Source organism: Rattus norvegicus, chromosome 9, assembly GCF_036323735.1.
Source record: "Rattus norvegicus strain BN/NHsdMcwi chromosome 9, GRCr8, whole genome shotgun sequence".
Lineage (NCBI taxonomy): Eukaryota > Metazoa > Chordata > Mammalia > Rodentia > Muridae > Rattus > Rattus norvegicus.
In genome coordinates, this window is record NC_086027.1 from 121,126,099 (window position 1) to 121,137,490 (window position 11,392).

Sequence of the window (11,392 nt, forward strand, 5' to 3'; positions counted from 1 at the left end):
CCTAGACTAAAGTTTTGTGTAACAAATATCAGTTTATTACCCCCAGGATGGCGAGCCTCCTCGAGACAGAATAAGCAGTAAACAACACAACACTTATCATTCAATATTGAGCGACACAGATTCCAGCTCTGAGTCCCAGACCAATAGAGTGCTACACAGCATCTTAGAACCTTCAACTGTAAAACTGACTAAATAGCACATACCATTCGGGATTACTGTAAAACTAGGGGTGAAATGTGTAAGACTGTGCAGGCCCTGTCACCTAATGGACACCAAATAAACATTAGTTACTATTTGTGTCACTAGTGTTAGTGTTATTAGAGAGCCTATGCAGGATAGGGGACAACAGTAAGTGTGCACTGGTAAACACGATCCCCCCCTAACCCACACACACACATCATTAGGAATGATGAGAGATTGAGACTAAGACAACTCTAGCAGTTAACATTTTGGGTTGTTTCAATGACACCCTTTTTACTTGGTCTTGCTAACTCTGAGCATTGCTAATATCCAACCCACCTTTTTATCTGTTTTTAAAAACAAAAATACATAAAATGGACTATTAAGGCAAGGTGACAACTGCTTTTCCTGTTCTTTATTTAAATTTTTTTAAAAAGATTTATTCATTTTATTATATATAAGTACACTGTAGCTGTCTTCAATAAACCAGAAGAGGGCATCGGATCTCTTTACAGATGGTTGTGAGCCACCATGTGGTTGCTGGGAATTGAACTCAGGATCTCTGGAAGAGTAGTCAGGTGCTCTTAACCACTGAGCCATCTCTCCAGCCCCAAAAATGCTTCTCTTGAAAAAAGGAACACATATTTTAAAATTGTATCACATTACCTAGTAAGGACTATCACAAACAACAGATTCTGTTTAAAAAAAAATACAGGTTGTGATTTAGCAGTTAAAAGGTAGAAGACAGGCACAGTGTCCCTCTGTCAGATTTGTATCAGATGTAATAATGGAGACTCAGTTGGGAGGTTCTCAAATATTGGACACTATTACCCACCAAGTTTGCAGAGCAAATACATGTTATCCCAAACTATTGTACAGTTTTCAAGCCTGCAACTTTCCCTAAATGATTTTTACTATTTGTTCTAAAAAACAAAAAAGCTCAACAACAAGAGAAACTCCCAGCATGCTGTTTCCTGACATTTTCTGTCTTTCATTCCCCCTAGAAAGAGCTGGACCCAAAGCTTCTGAACCATGTTGGGCTGTGCTTAAGGACAATAATGCATTAACACACTTTTCTCACATTTAATTTATTTTAATCATTTTATTCCAGCAAACTTTCAGAGGGCAGAGGGGAAATTCCATTCACCCCTATCATATTCTGCCCTGCCCTGCTGCACATCAGCCCAATGGCTTACCAAGGGCAAAATTTTCTATTTTTTTTTTTTTTTCGGAGCTGGGGATCGAACCCAGGGCCTTGCGCTTGCTAGGCAAGCGCTCTACCACTGAGCTAAATCCCCAACCCCCCCTTTTTTTTTGGTTCTTTTTTTAGGAGCTGGGGACCGAACCCAGGGCCTTGCGCTTCCTAGGCAAGCGCTCTACCACTGAGCTAAATCCCCAAACCCACCAAGGGCAAAATTTTAATGCAGGTTTGGTTTTTGTTTTTGTTTTTTTTTTTTTCTTTAAGATCAGGGGTACAGTGTTTCTAAACAGAAAGAACTGCACTAAGTCCATTAGTAGACACCAGATAGCTCTGAGAATAGATCTTTTTGGAAACACCTTCAATAATGTCAGTTTAGGGTGCTAACAGAGGCCACTTGACAAATCATTTTAAACTGAAACAAGGAAATCCACTTAAGAAAGGGTTAATAAGTCAGTGTAAGGACCAGACGTTAGAACTGTTGAAAGTCACTGTACACCAACTTTAAACATCAATTAAGAAAGTGGTAATTGTTCAAATTCTGAAGGTTATAATAGGATCAATGAAGAAATGTATTTCTTAGTCAATCATAAGGGAGAAGCTTATGATTTGACTCATTTCCCAGTCAATGGAAGCTTGTGGTTTGAACTTGTTTTCTAGTTAGTATGGTCACTGCCTTCAATGGGTCAGAACCAAAAGCCATGTACTTTAGAATGCTTGTAAGAAGCTCAACATTGACAGTAGAAATTATAAAAATATGTATAGCCAATAGTCACATGAAAAGTTAATACAAAACTGGAAACCGAAGTAGAATAATTAAATATTACTGAATGAATACAGTATTACATGTGCTTTTGATACAGTGTAGCTAAATCAATAAATATATTTATTAATATTTTTGAGTTAAATATTGCAAAATAAAGTAACTTTAAAATATTTATTGACTTGTGTGGGTGTATGTACCTACTTGCACACATGTGAGTGCCACAGTGCACATGTAGAGACAAGAGGACAACGTTCAGAAGTTAGTTCTCTCCTTCCTCCATATCTATTCTGGGGCTAAAGCTCAGATCATCAACCCACTGAGACATCTCACTGGCCCTAAATAAATTCTTTAAATCTCTATTTACATCCCTTAAATTTTCTATACTCAAGTTGACAAGAAAATAAAACAAAAGATACTACCATCCTAGTTCATTTTCTGGCCAAAGCCTGGTCAATTTTTTTTAAGAAAATAGGTTTGTTGGGCTCTTGACTGTGGAGACTGGGGGTTTAAAGAACACAGCAACAGTGTCTGATTAGGGCCTTCTTGCTACATCATAACATGATGAGGGCATCACTAGTGAGACAGGGCAGATGTGATGATGAGCTTTCTCTACTTGTCCTTATAAAGTCACTGTGCCATCATGGGGATTCTATTCATGGTCGTATCTAAACTTAAGTTAATGAAGACACTGAGCAAAAGTTCTGCTTCTTAGCACACAGCAAAAAAATGTTTTATTGCTTTGAAAAGAAATCTTGCTTCATCAAATCACAAATAGGCTGGCCCATGACAAACAGAATAGGTGGATCCCACCTTTCCCCCTGTGTCTTCCTTTGAAAAGTACTATTTTGCCTGTGAGTAATGGGCACTTGCTGTGCACAGAAGGGGGGATCAGACAGATTTATGGTAGATGGTGTTTAATGTACTTCCTGTAGGTGGCCTCCCAACAGATATCTTCAGAGAGAAGTTAAAAAACAGAGAGCAATTATTCTGGATTCTGGATTCTGCCTCCTTTTTCTCTCTGGACAACTCTTGTCATAGAGCAGGCTACTGAAGAGACAAGATGGGAAGGCTCTTGGTGATCACTCTTTGACTATGTGCCATCTCCCTCACACTGACCCTCTCTAACCATACATGGGTCAGACTCGTCTGTATTAATGACTCTCCCCTTAGATTCTGATTATCACCTTGACAATTTCCATAAGGTGTTGTTACAGTCAGCATGCAGTCAGTTCTCTGTATACTTGGGACTTTTATTCCAGGTCACCTCATCAATATTACATGTAGGAATGGCCAGGTCTCCTATGTAAAATTGTGTAGTAATAGCATAAGACCCAGACAACCCCTCCTTATACCATAAATTATTTTAGACATTTTACAATATTCAATACAATGTTGCTTCTAAGAAAATATCTTGAATTATTAGGAAATTGTGACAAGCAGATAGTTCTCTGCGTGTTTGGTAGAGAAATCACATCTTATAAATAGTCTCTTCTTCCTTCTCTACTCTCCTTTCATTTTGTCTCATTTATATCCTTCTATATCTACTTTTCCTTCCCATTTCTTTATTCCCCATGAGGACAGTGATGTATTAAGATAGAATCTCATATGTAGCTCAGGGTAGTCTTGAATTGAAAATCCTCTTACATCTACTTCTTGAAGGCTGAGTTATAGGTGTGTGTGTTGTGCCTAAGTTTTTCAAGCAGAAATCCATGGATGTGGAACCCTGAGCAACAAATTAACTGTCTAATCTTTGGGAAATTGCTAAGGTGATGACAATATTGAGGAGTATACTCAGAGGGTACAGCCGTGCCTCCACTTCTGTTAGCTCCTGGAAGCACATTACTGTAGGGATATAGAATAAGCCTAGGCATTAATTCTAAAGCAGTCTATTTCACTTGAGACAATAAGAAGCACCAAAATGACCAAGAGGGACTAGAGCTTAAAGCACTATAAATGCCCTCTCAAGCCAGACAAGGACTCCAGGAGATGCTCTAACAGATTCAATGATTCTTGGTCAGAGAGGAAAAGCTGTAAGAGGGGGTTCCAAGGTGCTTCCTTCTGGCTTCTCACAGTGTTTATTTTATTTAAACACTAGTATTTATTTAAACGCAGACACATATTGGACAGGGTAGAGATGAGTATCTTAAGATTCACATGGCAGTCTTTCTAGACCATCCTCCATGTCCACCTCCTTGCCATTCAACAGAGCATCAGAACATGGGATCTGCTGCTGACACTTTGAAGCAGTTCCAGAGAGATCCCTGTTATGTGACTATTAGATTTCAAAATGTTTAATTCCAAGCTATTCAGAGTTTGAAAGGTTCATAGAAAGAATACACAAGTGCCTTTGGCTATGTTAGTGATGGGCAGGGAAAGAAAAGTCCTACAGTTTTCCCTTAAAGCTTTTCCTCCTGTGTTCTTTTACATCATGCGAATCATGAACTGTGATTGGTCTCTCAAGTCTTACACCGCTTCTCTTTGGTAATGTTGTCTGATGAACAGGTAATGAATTCTGGTTCTTGATGTGCATGCTGAGATCATTTCCTAGTAATTCAATGTGTTTTCTCAGAATCAACATTTTATCGAGTATTGTAAAACATCTAAGCTGATTTACAGTGTAAGGAAGATGTGTCTGGGTTCTGTGCTATTTCTACAAAATTTTACATGCATTGAGCATAGATTAAGTCAACTATGTTGTTGTGGCTGCTCAGTATTGCTTCTTGACCATCTAACTCATAGGAAGCACATTACACTGTCATTTCATAAAATTTGCACTAGCAAACATTACATTAAAAATGTCATTTCTTGAAAAAAAGAAAAAAATGTCATTTCTCAGGGCTGGAGAGATGGCTCAGTGGTTAAGAGCACTTACTGGTCTTCCAGAGGTTCTGAGTTTAAATCCCAGCAACCACATGGTGGCTCACAACCATGTGTAGTGAGATCTGATGCCCTCCTCTGGTGTGTCTGAAGATAGCTATTGTGTACTTAGATACATGACATGAATCTTTTTTTTTTTAAAGTGTCATTTCTCTGGAGTATGCTCAGCAATTAATTTTGTATCAGCAAATTAGGAGAGCAGCTTTCAGATGCACACATTCACAGTTAACAGAGTCTGCTTTTGAAAACTGTTATGAAGTGTGATGCATATTCTCCCATCTACTCATCTTGATCTACTATAAATTTGTTCATTATCGGAAAATTAAATTTAAGGACATTAATTAAATTATGGATATAGTGATACTGGGAAATTGTATTAAGAATAAAAATACAAAACCCTTGCTAAAAAAGGGAGAAGAATTTTTGTCTCCCCTCCTTAAGAAGGTAGGTGAAATGTATTTGAGATGAGATAGGGCTCCATGGCCTATTTGAAGAAGAGGGTGTGTTAACTATATGCTTTAATTAGCACCTAAACTACAGATCAGAATATTCCCTTTTGTGTAGGAGGACAGTCATGTAAAATGCATGTAGTTGAGCAATTTTGCACATCCTGTCCTCCAGCTAGAGTCCTGATCACACTGGGAATAGGCTACTGAAGTGTGCTTCAAAGAGTCACTCACCCAGAAACAATTTTTCTTTTAAAACTAAAAATCATGAAAACATTTTTAAATTTAATTTTTACTTTCAATCTTTTATTTTTAATGTATTTATATAGAATATATAACTAATTATGAAAACTGTCATAAATTTTTCTAATAAAATAAGCACCACACATGAACATTTATGTAAAGGAAATTCACTGTACACAGTATAGCACCTTTCTCAGACTTTTATCAACTCATTATATGAGATTGGTTCAGTAGAAACCACCAGGGGGCACCCTCAGCACTGTCTTCCAGTTGTGTCCTACTTATGGTGTCCTGGACACTAGGTGACGCTAGAAAATTGATGTCTCTAGGTATGCTGCACCCTATTAGACTAGTTCAACAGGAAAAACATAAACTTCAACGAAGGTAATGACAGTGCGGATGAGTCGTTCAGTGGTGTGGAAGAAAAATAGAAATAGAGATCCTGGTGGAGATAAGAGACTGTGATTCTCATGACCACTACCTACCAACAGACCCTACTCCACATCCACAATCTGTAACTCCCCTATACCTATGTGCAGAGTGACACCATGACATGTCACTGATACACCGGCTGCTGGTCTATGTCTTATGTGTCAAAATCTCCTTCAGTCATGAGGAAGAGTTTTCTTTAAAATATCATCCTCAGAAGCAACAGAAATAACCAAGTCCCACAACTCCTGTCATCAATAACATGCCTGTTCTCCACTGGCAGCCACCATGGCCCTTCCTCCTTCCTGCCTGCGCCGGTGTGATATCAGAAGAATCAAACGCATAAGTCTTTCCTCAGAAGATGCGATTAAAGGTTGTGGTTGAAAGAATAAGAGAAAAAGAATAGGCTAGAGAAGCATCTACCACAAGTCCAGCACAGCAGTATGGGGGCTTTATTTTCTCTAGAATCTTGATTAAATGTCAACTCTGCATTGTAAAGGATAGGGACAAAGGAATAGACGTGTGGGCATTTGAGCAAAAATTTACTTAAGAAAGTATTTCTAGTCTTGAAGTCATGCTTCCCAGAAACATTCATTCTGCACATTCTCCACACCGTGCCTCCCTCCACCTCCCCTACCTAGACAGTGGCTAATGATCACATACACATTTTAAAGCTGTGCAGTTTCTTTCTACCTGTGACAGTCTGAATGAAAATGGCCCTCATAGGCTCTTAAGGAATGGCACTATTAAGAGGTTTGGCCTTTTTGGAGGAAGTTTGTCACTGTTGGGTGGGCTTTGAGATTTCAGATGCTCAAGCCAGGCCTAGTTGCTCCCTTTCTTTTCTCTTCTTGATGTCTGCAAATCCAGATGTAGAAGTCTCAGGTACCTCTCCAGTACCATGCCTGCCTGCATGCCACCGTGCTTCCCACCATGATGATAATGGACTAAACCTGTGAACTGTAAGCCAGCCCTAACTAAATGTTTTCTTTTATAAGAGTTGCTATGGCCATGGTGTCTCTTCACAACAGGAGAAACCCCAACTAAGACACTACCCATTTGATTTGGGGGACCTTCTTAGTTAGGTTTTCCTGGGATCCCAACTGAGGGCTTAGGAAATTTCTGAGGGCAGGTGGGCCTCTTACCTTTTCCTGTATTTTAATTTTTGAGACAGAGTATCACTATGTACCTCAGCCTAGCCTCAAGTTTGCAGTCCTCCTGCCTCAGCCTCTTGATTGCTGTTATTGTAGGCATGTAGCATCGAACCAGAATAGACTCACAGACTCCACTCTGGAAACTTCAGTGTTTCTGAACAATCAGGAAATGGGTTGAGGTAGGGTAGATAGACCAGTCCTTGTTTGTATGGGTTTCCAATATTTAATGTCTCAGCTCAATGTCTCAGCTCAAAGATGTTAGTGGTAGGAAACTGAGACATAGCCAGTGCGGACACTCTGACAGACATGAGAACTGACAGCTTGATAGAGTTAGTGGTACCTGTCTGACTGCCAGTCCCACCATTAGCCAGACCTCACATTGGAGCTGTGCAGGAGCCAACAACCCCAGAATTCCTGGTAACTTCCAAGCTGTCCTTGTGATAACACCCAGCTCATGATGGGCAATTCAGGTCACATGGTAACTTGGTGTCCCATTGCCAAATGTTCAGTTTCTACTAAGACCTAATAGCAGGCCCAGAGCTGTTTTTGAAAGGGAAAACAGTTGTCTGGGGATGATGGTATAGCTTTGCTCCAAAGATACCAAAGGTATCTTCTGTGATCCATCTACAGAGGCCAGCCAGAGGTTCCAAACGGCAACTCTATCTACCACAAAAACCTCGAGTACCATAGAGTTTGCTGGATCATATGGTCCAAGTAGTAGGGCAGCCTGCACAGCAGCCTGGACCTGTTGAAGAGTCTTCTGTTCCAGGCCCCACAAAAGGCCAGTGGCTTTCCTAGTCACTTGGTAAATGTGCCTGAGTAACACACCCAAGTAAGGAATGTGCTATGTCCAGAATCTAAATAGACCCACTAAATGTGCTTCTCCTCCTATTGATGCCAGACAATGCAATCCTCTGGTACATGTGTGTGGCTGGAACCATGGGTCCCTCTTTGTGTACTCTGGTTGGTTGTTTAGTGCCTGAGAACTCTGAGGTCTGGTTTGTCAATATTGTTGTTCTTCCTATGGGGTTACAAACCCCTTCAGCTCCTGCAGTCTTTTCTCTCACTCCTGCGTTGGGGTCCCCATGCTCAGTCCAATGGTTAGCTGCAGGCATCCTCATATGTATCAGTAGGGCTTTAGCAGAGCCTCTCAGAGACATCATATCAGGCTCTTGTCAGCAAGCACTTCTTGGCAACAACAATAGTGACTGGGTTTGACGTCTTCATATGGAATGGATCCCCAGGTGGGGCAGTCTATGTCAGTCCCTGCTCCACTCTTTATATCTGTATTTCCTCCTGTGAGTATTTTGTTCCCCCTTCTAAGAAGGACCGAAGCATCCACATTTCGGTCTTCCTTCTTGACCTTCATATGGTCTGTGACTGTGAATGCCAATTTCTAAGTATATCTATCCCAATTATACATTCTGGAACTTGGGATATGACCACAGGATGTGTTCAGGCACCTACTGGACCTACTGTGAGTCAGGCATCAGTCAAAACTCCATTAAACGCCTGTCCTCCATAAGCCCCTACTTTAACTGGAGGGCCATAGCATTTCTTGGGATCTCCTGGGATCAGAACCAGTATCTGATAGACCCTGGAAAGTCTGATTATTTGCTTTCCCCAGTGTACAGTTATCCTTGTAAAAGGCTACAGGTCTCTCTGGGGAAGAACTGGAAAGAGGCTAATAGCAAAATTTTTAGGTGTCTTATCAAGATCCTTCCTCTGGGGAACCTAGCCACCCCTTCATTCAAGGGGTTCTGGGCCTGCAAACTGACTCAAGTCTGGAAATTGATTTACTGGCCAAGATTGCCTTTTGCCAGGATCCAATGTAGCCTCTCTTTCATTTGTTTGAGAATTTGTCTGCTTATAGAGATCAAACAGATATGCAGTAGGCTTCTTATCTATTTCCTGCCTGGACACCATGACTGATTAGGCACTACCAAAGGTCTGAACCAGTCATGCCATTATAAATTTCACCTCTCCTGTGCTGATCATTACAGGCTATGTCATTATAAACGTTGTTTTGTCTACTCTGACTAGTATAATAACTATGTTCGCCTTATGTCTTGCCATTCAATGCTGCCACCTGGCCCGTGGCAGCATTGAATTTAATTCATCTAATTGAGCAACATCTCCAACCCTACAGTCTGGCACACAGAAAAGGGCAAGAACAACACTTTTCAAATGTGTGGTGCCCCTCTCACCAGTTTTCGTCTTATAGGATTCGTGAAGGCCATATCTTCTGGGCCTTCCCATTGTGGAGGATTAGTTTTACCCAACCTATCTACTCTAGCATTGCAATTTCCCTGAGCCTTGTGACTTCATCTGGGTTCAGGTAAACTGCAGCTACTTCTCACCTGGTAGGTCTGAGACAAGTCTGAGAGAAAAGCAGGAAACAGGACAAACACCGTGGATAACAGTTGTTAGCTGGGACATCTTCCTCAGTGGAAAGGTGGAAAAACAAAACAAAAGCCTTGTATGCACACATGGCTATATTACTAAATGTTATGGTTTGCCCTGAAGTTACTGTATTTTGATGCTAATTCCAATGCCCCAAGGACAGCTGCCTAGTCAAGGACTCAGAACTCAGGTGACTTCACCAGAACCACCTCTCCATTGAATCTGTAAAGTACAGGTGAGGGGCAGGTACAGGATAGAAGGAGGCCTGTCATTGGAGGAGAAGGAAGGATGGGCTGGAGAGAAGTTTGAAGGAAAAGGAGGAGAGGAGGAGAGAAAGGAGGAGAGAGAAGGCGAGGGGGGAGAAGCCATGGCAGGTGATGTTAAGATTCTGCTCTGTGTATTTACAGGTTGTTATCAATGTTCTTAAGGGATGGATGGTACCGGGCTTTGTATGTTTAAGAGGGCAATTATATCTTACCAATTGGGTCAAAGATTATTGTGTTGTGTCTTCTTTTATTGTGAGGGTTTGAGTGTAGGAAAACGTGTGGCTGGGATGTGTTTCCACCAAGATATCTAGCGAATATCTTGGGGCACTGAGGTGCCGAACCCAGCAGGGTAAGAGACACCAATACCTTTTTTATTTTTGTATTTATAAAACAACAACTAAACATTCTATTAATGAACAGAACTGATAGAATGAATCTCTGTATGTGTGTTGAAAGCGGATTTATTAGAATGTCTCACTAACAGTGGCTGTCTACCAATGGAAAGTTGAAGAATCCAGTGTGGTTCAGTCCATGTGGCTGGATGTCTGTCTGTCTTCAGTATATACCAGAGTTTCAAAGAAGTAGGCTTTTTAATGCCAGAAAAAGAAAAGAAAGAAAGAAAACAAAAGAAAGAAGAAAAGGCAAGAAAGAACTTGCTAGGGAGAGGTAAGGTAAGTAGACAAAGAGAATGAGCTACCATCTTCAGTGTTCTTTATATATGTAGGCTGTCACCAGAAGCTGTGACCTAGAGTAAAGGTGGATCTTAACAACTCAAAAAATCTAGATTAAAGAAGGGTTTTCAAATTCCAAAATCTATAATTAAGAGAAATCCCCCTACAGTACCCAAAGCCTTTCAGTTTTAGTTAATTCCACATGTAGTCACTTTGAATACAAGGAATAGCCATCATGTAAGACAAGACAGAAGAAATGAGAAAGATTTCCCCCCTGTGGCAGGCAAGGAGAGGATAGGAGTCATTTCCAAAGCAATGATTTCCTTCAAGAAAGGAAGCAGTGGGATTTTACTGAATGAGTCTGGCTATGTTCACATATAGGTTTCCCTACCCCTATACATGCCATGTTAGCCATCGTTGGACTAACGATGTGAAAATTCTAATAAATCTGCTTTCAACATGCAGAGATTCGTCCTATCAGGTCTGTTCATCTAGAGAACCTTTACTAAAACAGTTCTGTGTGTGAATGTGTGTTCACCTTCCCACTGAAGAGGATGTGCTGGCTAACAGTAGTGTTCCACAAGGTTTGTCTCCCAGGGTTCCAGGACCTACCAGTGAAAACTAGCTGCAGTTTACCTAACCCCAGCACGAAGGATTCCACCCAAGCCAAATGACAGTGTTTCTTGGGGGCAATTCTCTAGTGGGCTCACTGATCCCAAGGATACAGAGTTCACTAGTCCCAAAGAGGTCAGAAAAGTCGAT